Source organism: Nipponia nippon, unplaced genomic scaffold (assembly GCF_047370975.1).
Source record: "Nipponia nippon isolate SJK-2023a ecotype South Korea unplaced genomic scaffold, ASM4737097v1 scaffold_17, whole genome shotgun sequence".
NCBI lineage: Eukaryota > Metazoa > Chordata > Aves > Pelecaniformes > Threskiornithidae > Nipponia > Nipponia nippon.
Window position 1 is genome coordinate 1687340 of NW_028262333.1, and position 7802 is coordinate 1695141.

Consider the following 7802-nt stretch of genomic DNA (forward strand, 5'->3'; position numbering starts at 1 on the left):
ATGTGGGAAAATAAACAAGAAGACAACATTTGAAAAGCAAAGATTTGTTTTGGAATTATCTCTATCAGCTTTTTGTTTTTTTAAACTGTGTTTGCCTTCACATTAAAAGGTTGGAACATGTCAGGCACCTCCTTTTCTGAAACCGCCCTGGTTCTGAGTCAAAAAAGGAAAAGAAAGTATTCTGATGTTATAAAACTGAGCATTTTCTCAGATTAAAGTGGCTTATTTTCTCAAGAGCATAAGGTATTGTATAATTCATGCATATTGCATGAGGAAAGTAGCCAGTCTGTGGGTATTTCATGAGAAATGAAATTTCTACATCACTAAATGGCCAGCGAGTAAATTGAAAAGGACCACGTATATTTTTTGAGAGCTTTTAAATTCATTTGTTGTAGTTTTAGAAACTAATAATATAATGTAATAATCTAATATAATGTGATTTGATAGTCCTGCTGTTGGTACCGCTCGTGGGAGGGTGAGTTACACCTGGCGTGTAGTGCCATACAGGCCCCCAAATGCTGGATCAAGGGAAAGAAGCACTTATGTAGAGGGTTTTTTCACAACATGGCTCTGAAAGGAATATCAGGTTGGTAACTGCCTCCTATAAATTTTACACCTAAAAAAAAAAAAAAAGCTGGGCTTGATCATGAAATCCTTGGAGAGAAAAATATCTTATTTCTTCCTCCCTAAATATGGCTGCATAAAATTGCCTTCTTCTGAGCTTTGTGCAATGCTCAGCGCTCATCATTTGACTAACGCAAAGTAGCCAAACACACTGCAGCTGGTATTTGAGATCCTTTTATCCATCTTTCTTCATACGCACACACACACAGAGACAAAAGTTAGTTTCCTTTAGGCAATCCAGAGCCCTGGGAGAGTGACAATTTCTTTGATTGCTTATTGTAGCTGTAGCGCTGGAGATAAAAGTTTAATGCATTCTTATTGTATCAGTGCTTTTAAGTATTCAGCTGCACTGAGCAATGCATCTTCATCCATGTAACCAACTGAATGTAGTGGTTTAAGATTAACAGATACAATGTCAGTGCCATTACCTTTTTTTGTTGGTGCTCAAGAAATCATTTGCATTTGAGGTAAGCGTCGCTGTAATAGTCCCTGGCAGATGGGGGACGTACAGCTCGGGTATGAGACAATGCAAAGAACCCAGTTAACAGAGGCAATAGCAGCAATTCACAAATACGATATTACTGTAACAAACGATGGGCAAATTGGCTTGGAAAAGCTGGGGCTGGCCCAAAATTCACCTATGGAAAACTGCAGGTGTGGAGCTGCTGGGCTGAGCGTGGCGGTTGTGGGTGAGAGCTGGGCCACGAGCACGGCTCAGCCCAACGCCTGCCTCCGAGAGCGGAGGCACGGCTGAGGCGGGTCCCTTGTCCTCACCATTCCCTCCGTTTTCCTAGAGGGAAGCGAGAGAATTGTTTAAACCAAGACAGAAATTGCAAGGCTGCTCCCATTAGATAGAAACAAAAGGAGACGGAGGCCAAGTTTTAGGCTGTCCTAATTTTAGACTGACATTTAAATATTTCTCTTGTCTTTTGTCACAGCACTGGTTTCCCCTTGCAGCTCCTAGGAAGATGCTTATTCTGCTATTTTGCTGGCATTTCCTCTCCCCTCTCCTAACCACCATTCAGCTCCTGTTGCAAAAGGGAGGTCAGGAGAATAATGCCCTTTTGCTGACACACGGGTAACCCAATCCTCCGCCCGGTTGGTCTGCTGTGCTGAATTCCAACTCATCTGATTGCGCTGAGGGCTATTGTACCGTCCCTGCCATCAGAGCTGGGTAATTGATATGCTTGAAGGGACTTTAATGAGGAAAAAAGCTAATTAGTTAATGTAAGGAGTGAAAAATAAGTCCGACAACCTTGTAGTCCATTTCGTTCCATTCTGGCTTCCCACAGTGCTTAGCATGGAGCCTAATTTTGAGCTGAGTGCGGCTGAATTGAAAGCTTGGCAAATCCTAGCAGCAACCACAAAGCAGAACTGGGGTTAAGCTCCGGGTCTGGGTCTTAGCTATGCTTGGAGAGGATAGCTCCAAGCTATGGTGCGCACTGGCTCGCACTAGGGCGTCCGCTCTGGTGAGGGGATGTGAAGTGGGGAGGGCTGCGGGGAGCTGCTGTGCAAACCCTGAAGGTCGGAGCCTCCTCGAAAGGGGCTGCTGAGGATGAAGGTCCCTGTGTTGGCCAACCAGGCTCACGGCAGCAGGGAGGAAAGCGCCGTTGTGGAGATGTGGCACCTCAACGGGTATACCTACATGTTTCCAGTAACCTCGGCTGTCCTCAGGCACATGCGAACTCTCCAAGGTCCATGTAGTTTGGTGGGATATAGCCTTACCTCTCCTGTGAGGAACGGAAGGGGATACGGAGGGGGAGAGCAGAGCTGTAGATGTTATACTCTGGTGGAAGAAGTGAGCAAAAGGGATTAAAAGCAAATAAGGCAGAGAATAAAAAAGCATACAAACCAGATGTTGAATCTGAACTTCACGTTCCAGGTGTTTGCAGAAATTAGCTAAAGCTGGTCGAGTGACAAAGCTTCTGGTGGACTGGTCTAGGCTGGAAATTGCATCTTTCGGGCAGTGTGATGAAGGACTGGAGGTGTCATGGTGGAGCTCAGGATGCCAAGTGATGCTGGTGTGAGTGTCTAGCACTGTTCCTTTCACTGTCATCTTTATTTTTTTGGAAGTTGACATTAAAAAAAAATTACAGTCAGAATAGTCCACCTTCTCTATCAAGTGGATTGAAAAGAACAAGCTCAGCCTTCAAAGGTGTCTCATCTGTGGTTTCCTGAAACCTGCCTGAATCCATCCTGGCATAGCACAGTCCTCATCTTTGTAGCCCTGGGCAAAAAAGTCCCAACGGGATCAGGGAGATTGGCCTAGACAATCTCTCATGCCCTTCATTTTGTTCACTGGTTTAATGCTCTCCCCGTACTCGGACACGGTGAAACTGAGGTGATTTGCGTCCCCCTTCCCGGGGAGGAGAGGTCAGAAGGTTTGAAAGGTTTCAAAGACCACCAAAGTCTGTGGCATTTTGCTCCCTGACTTCAATGGAGGCTCTGTCCTTTAGAGGGGAAAAGACAGTGAGGAAGGAGAGAAGGAATGGGAACGAAGAAGGAAGAAGAAATGGGATAGGAATAAGACAGCAGAGAGACACATAATCGAATATGGCTGAATAGTGTTTGTTCTGAATAAGTTATGTTTCCCAGTATGGCCTTCAGATTTGTATTCTTTGTGCAGAAACCCAGTTTCTTCTAGCAAGTCCTGTAAACACCACCTGCTTCTGGTGCTTTAGATAATGAGATAGACCAGACCTTGGGCACAACTGGGGCTGAGGCTGATCAAAGTGGGACGGCAGTAAGAGCTTATCAAGTATTTGAGAGGAAAAAGTCAATAAAAAGCCGTTTTCAATATAAATATCTTGTTGAATGTGGTGGGACTCTGGGGAGTGAGCTGTTCACATGAGATGAAACTCTTCTAGTTGTTGATGATAACTAATGTTTGAGGACATCTTTGAGATATTGATCTAGTAGCTGCTGCTTTGTCCTTGCTTGCCTCAGCCCTCTCTCGAGAGCCTGGGAATGGTACACAGCCATGCCCTGTAGGCCAGCATATTTCCAGGTCCTGGTTCCTTACTACATAGTCCTGGTACCCTTTTCCCTGTGACCAAATTCCTCTTCCCCAGAGGCTGTTCGTCCTAGAGTCACATCAGAGCAGGAAGGCAATGAGAAGGGAGCTTCCAGGTTTAGGAAGAAGGTATTCACACGGCCGAATGCCTGCCAGTCTGCTGGTGGTACTGTCTTCCTTGACAGTTCCTTAAGCACTCTGGATTTGTGCTCGTGGGCATGTCTGGAGTCTTGTGTCCAGTTCTGGGCTCTCCAGGACAAGAGAGATGTGGTGCTGCTGGAGAGGGTCCAGCAAAGGGCCACTAAGATGATTAAGGGACTGGAGCATCTCCTGTGAGGAGAAGCTGAGAGCTGGGACTGTTCAGTGGGGAGAAGAGAAGGCTCAGAGGGGATCTCATCAATGTGTGCAAATACCTGAAGGGAAGGTTTAGAGAAGACAGAGCCAGGCTCTTTTCAGTGGTGCCCAGTGGCAGGACAAGAGGCAGCGGGCACACGCGGAAACACGAGAGGGTCCATCTGAACGTCAGGAAACACTTCTTGGCTGTGGAGGTGACCGAGCACTGGAGCAGGCTGCCCAGAGCGTTTGTAGACTCTCCATCCTTGGAGATACTGAAAAGCTGTCTGGACGTGGTCCTGGGCAACCGGCTGTGGGTGGCCCTGCTTGAGCAGGGGCTTGGACCAGATGACCTCCCGAGGTCCCTGCCGACCTCAACCAGTCTGTGACTCTCTGATGTGTGCTTGCATGGGCCCGCTTTCTGCTGAGTATGCTTGTTTCCTCATTTAACCACGTGCTCTGTAGCAAAGGTGCCCAGAGGAGTAGATCAGGCGCACTGGCCTTGTTGGCTGTGCCTCTGTCTCCGTGCACCCCCACGGTCCTCTGCTCCAAAAGACTTGTTAGCACGCACACGAGAGGGCTCACACGATCGCAGCCCATTCACAGGTGCGTCACGCCTGCGCTCTCCCTGTGTTGCTAGTGCTGGTGCAGCTGACCGTTTGTTAGCAGCCATGAGACATTTTCCCCAAAAGGTCCTTTTAAAAGGAAAACTTGAGGAAAGGAAGGCTACTTACTTCTCCTGTCTTGCAGAAGAGATGCAAAGCTGCCATTAACAAGCAGTCAGCTTCAGGGCTTGGGTTTCTCAGAACTTTTCCGTTTGCTTTTGCACTCTGGACCCTGGCGTCGTAATGGTATCTATGTCATTGAATTGCAACGTCCTGACGTGTGAATATTCATCACAGCAGTGTTCTGACAGTCGCACTTGCCAGGTCCTAGGTGTGTTCGTTAAAGAGTCTGTGTCAGAGAAGCATTATCAGATACAGCTACAAATATGATACTGAGTATCTGGGGCTTAATATTTTTTCTTCCTAAGTATCTGGTTGCAAAATCTAGGTAGTGCCTTACTATATGTGCTTTCAGCCCCATTTCCAGATTGTGCAGCTTGACTGCCTGCATATCCACTGCTCCCTTTTCCCCTCAGAAAAAGCTTTTGGCCGGATTTCAGCTAGACTCATCAAATCACAAAGAGAATGAAGTTCCTACAAATTTTATGAAAACTGATGACTGGATAGTAGAGAAAGTCCAAAATTAGTCCCCCAGCGAAAGCGGAATAGGCAGAATTTAGCAATCAGCCACTGTTTGTAGCTCCCAGCCAGCCAATAAACAAGTTTATAGTTGTGACCCAGCTATCGCTTCTGCTGCCTCTTGCTCTGCCAAGCAGCAGGGAGACGTGGGAGGGAGATCCTGGTTTTTGGGAGAGGGAGGGCACATTGCACTGGGAAAAAAAGTGCAGGGACAAAGGACACAAAGCTGTAGGGAACCAGGCTTCGTTACTTCTGGTGCGCGTGAAATAACTTGTTTTGATAAGTAGTTCAGAGGCCTTAAAAAAATCAATAATAGCAACCAGTGCTCCCTAGCAACCCTCCAAAAACAAAGCAGTCTGGGCCGCTTGGTTTTCATGAGCACCAGTGTCTGCTTCATTACAGTAACAGATTTCAGTCTGAGCCTTTCAAGGGGTTCCCAGTAAGCAGAGAGCATGGGAAGGATACTGACTTGGCCCTGCGTGATGGTGTCCAATCCCGCATTCCTTGCATAGAGAAGTTAATGGAAGAACTGGGTGTACAGGGAATTCTGACTTAGGGTTTGTGTTGTGCTGTTTAAGAACTGAGCAGCAGCAGCAGTCGTGTGTGTGGACATGAGACAATTATAAAGCTCCTCTGTTTCCTTGCCTTGCCTCGTACTTTGTCTGTGGAGTACAAAAGATACAGGAACTTAATCTCGTATTAAACTGCTTCTTATATAATAATTACCGCAACTGTGCCCATGAGATGTTCTAGTTAGGATTCAGTACAGATTGCTTATCTGAGCACGGCTCTCTCAAAATCCTTCTCCTAGGGCTGAAACTTTCTCAGTGGCATTTACTTAGAGGCAGATTTATCGTGTTAGGAAAGCAAGTTTCGTGAGTCAGGGGAGCAGGGTTTGCTGCTGGATCGCATGCGGCGCAGGGGGAGAAGAGGCAGAACCCCTTCTGCGGGATTTACCTGGGTGGGAGCAGCAGCCAGTTGCGTATCCCGTGGGACTGAGATACTCTGGCATTTACACTGAAAACAGCCCTCATGCTTTCTGTGACTTGACATCTCTGTCCGTCCTCCATGTGGGTGAGGTTAATGCCAGCTTGCTTCTAATAAGGTGACGAGCAGTACAGAAGCGTCAGCCTCCTCCTTCCCATCCTCCGGAGCTCAGGTCGCTGCTGGCTGACTGAAGAGGCACCCTTGCCCTTTCCCAAGAAATAAGCTGTCAGCTTTTAGCTCCTTTCTGGAAAATAAAAGCAGTGTGTGCCACAGCAAAAAACTCCTGCATGGAGGGCTGGCCCCTGTCACACCGAAAAGAGCTGCGAGAAGTGCCGGGGCTGGGTGTCCCCTGGCCCCCTCCCTCGAGGGTCCACCTGGCGTCTGGGAGCACGAGGCGCAAGGCAGAGCCCTGGGAGGGGAGCCCTGAGGTTGCAAAACAGGAGCTTTCCCTGTGCTGCTGTGGGAACGATGGCAAATACACGTGGGTCCCAACTCCCCTGCCAGATGCTTGGTCTTAGGGACTACCTGGGTTAAAATGCTACTAAATCCCATTAACTGGGTTTGATGCCTCCTTGCTGGGGTTGATGGGAGGCAAACCACTTGCATTTCTATTATTCACGCATGGCTGGATCTTACAGGCCTCCGGTGCAATTTTTTAAGTCTGTCCCACGTTGCAGTCCTGATTCAGTGGCTTGGGGAGGTCTGCAGGACCACGGGGTAACCCGGGCTCGTTCTGCCCCTACCATGCACCCGCTCCACCTCCTCTCCCCTCCAGCTATCTGTACCCTACTGCAGCTTATCCCAAGAATGAAAACACATCCCGTGTTTATACATTGAATGTTCAGAGGCACACATGGGGATCTCCCACTCTATGAGGAAGCAACGCCTTCACACGCTGCACAGGATGGACCTGTTGGCGTTCCCGCACCAAGCGTGCGACTCGCGCAGTTGGCTCCTGTCTCGCCTTCCCCCTGCGCTAGCGCTGCCTCTCGCAGCTCAGCACAACCTCCGCTCTCCCCCTTCGTGACCCCGGGCCCAAGACACTGCCCAGCTGCCTCTGCCACGTGGGGCTATGCCGAAACAGCGAGTCGAGCGCGCTGTGCTGCCAGTAGCTGGTGGCCGTTCAGCCCCCACTGCTCTTGGCAGGCTGCGTTCATGGGCACGCTCTCCAGCTCCTGCTTGCCCCTGGGGTCCCCTGCCACATCCCAGCATCGACTTGCCAAACGCAGGCCCTCACCTGGCCTGCTGGAGAAGAAGAAACTTCCCAGGTCTGACACGCTGACTGTACATGCTGTCTTGCAAGAGAGTTTAATATTTACTAACTTTTGTAATGAACTCTGGGATCCCTGAACAGATTTGGGCAAACCATATGAGGCTTCTTTTTTTGGCTGAGATTTATTGTGCGTAGAGCAGATTCAAATCCCAGCTCAGGGGAGTTTGCAGAGTGGGGTAGAATTGAGCAACACATGGAACAGATCTGAGGAAGCTGCTCCAATCCCCTGCAGAGACAGCTGAATTTCACATGTGCTGAGTGGCTACCGTTGTGGGCCACGAAGGGTCCCTGGAGTTGTAAAACCTGCAAATCCATCCCTTTACCCCAC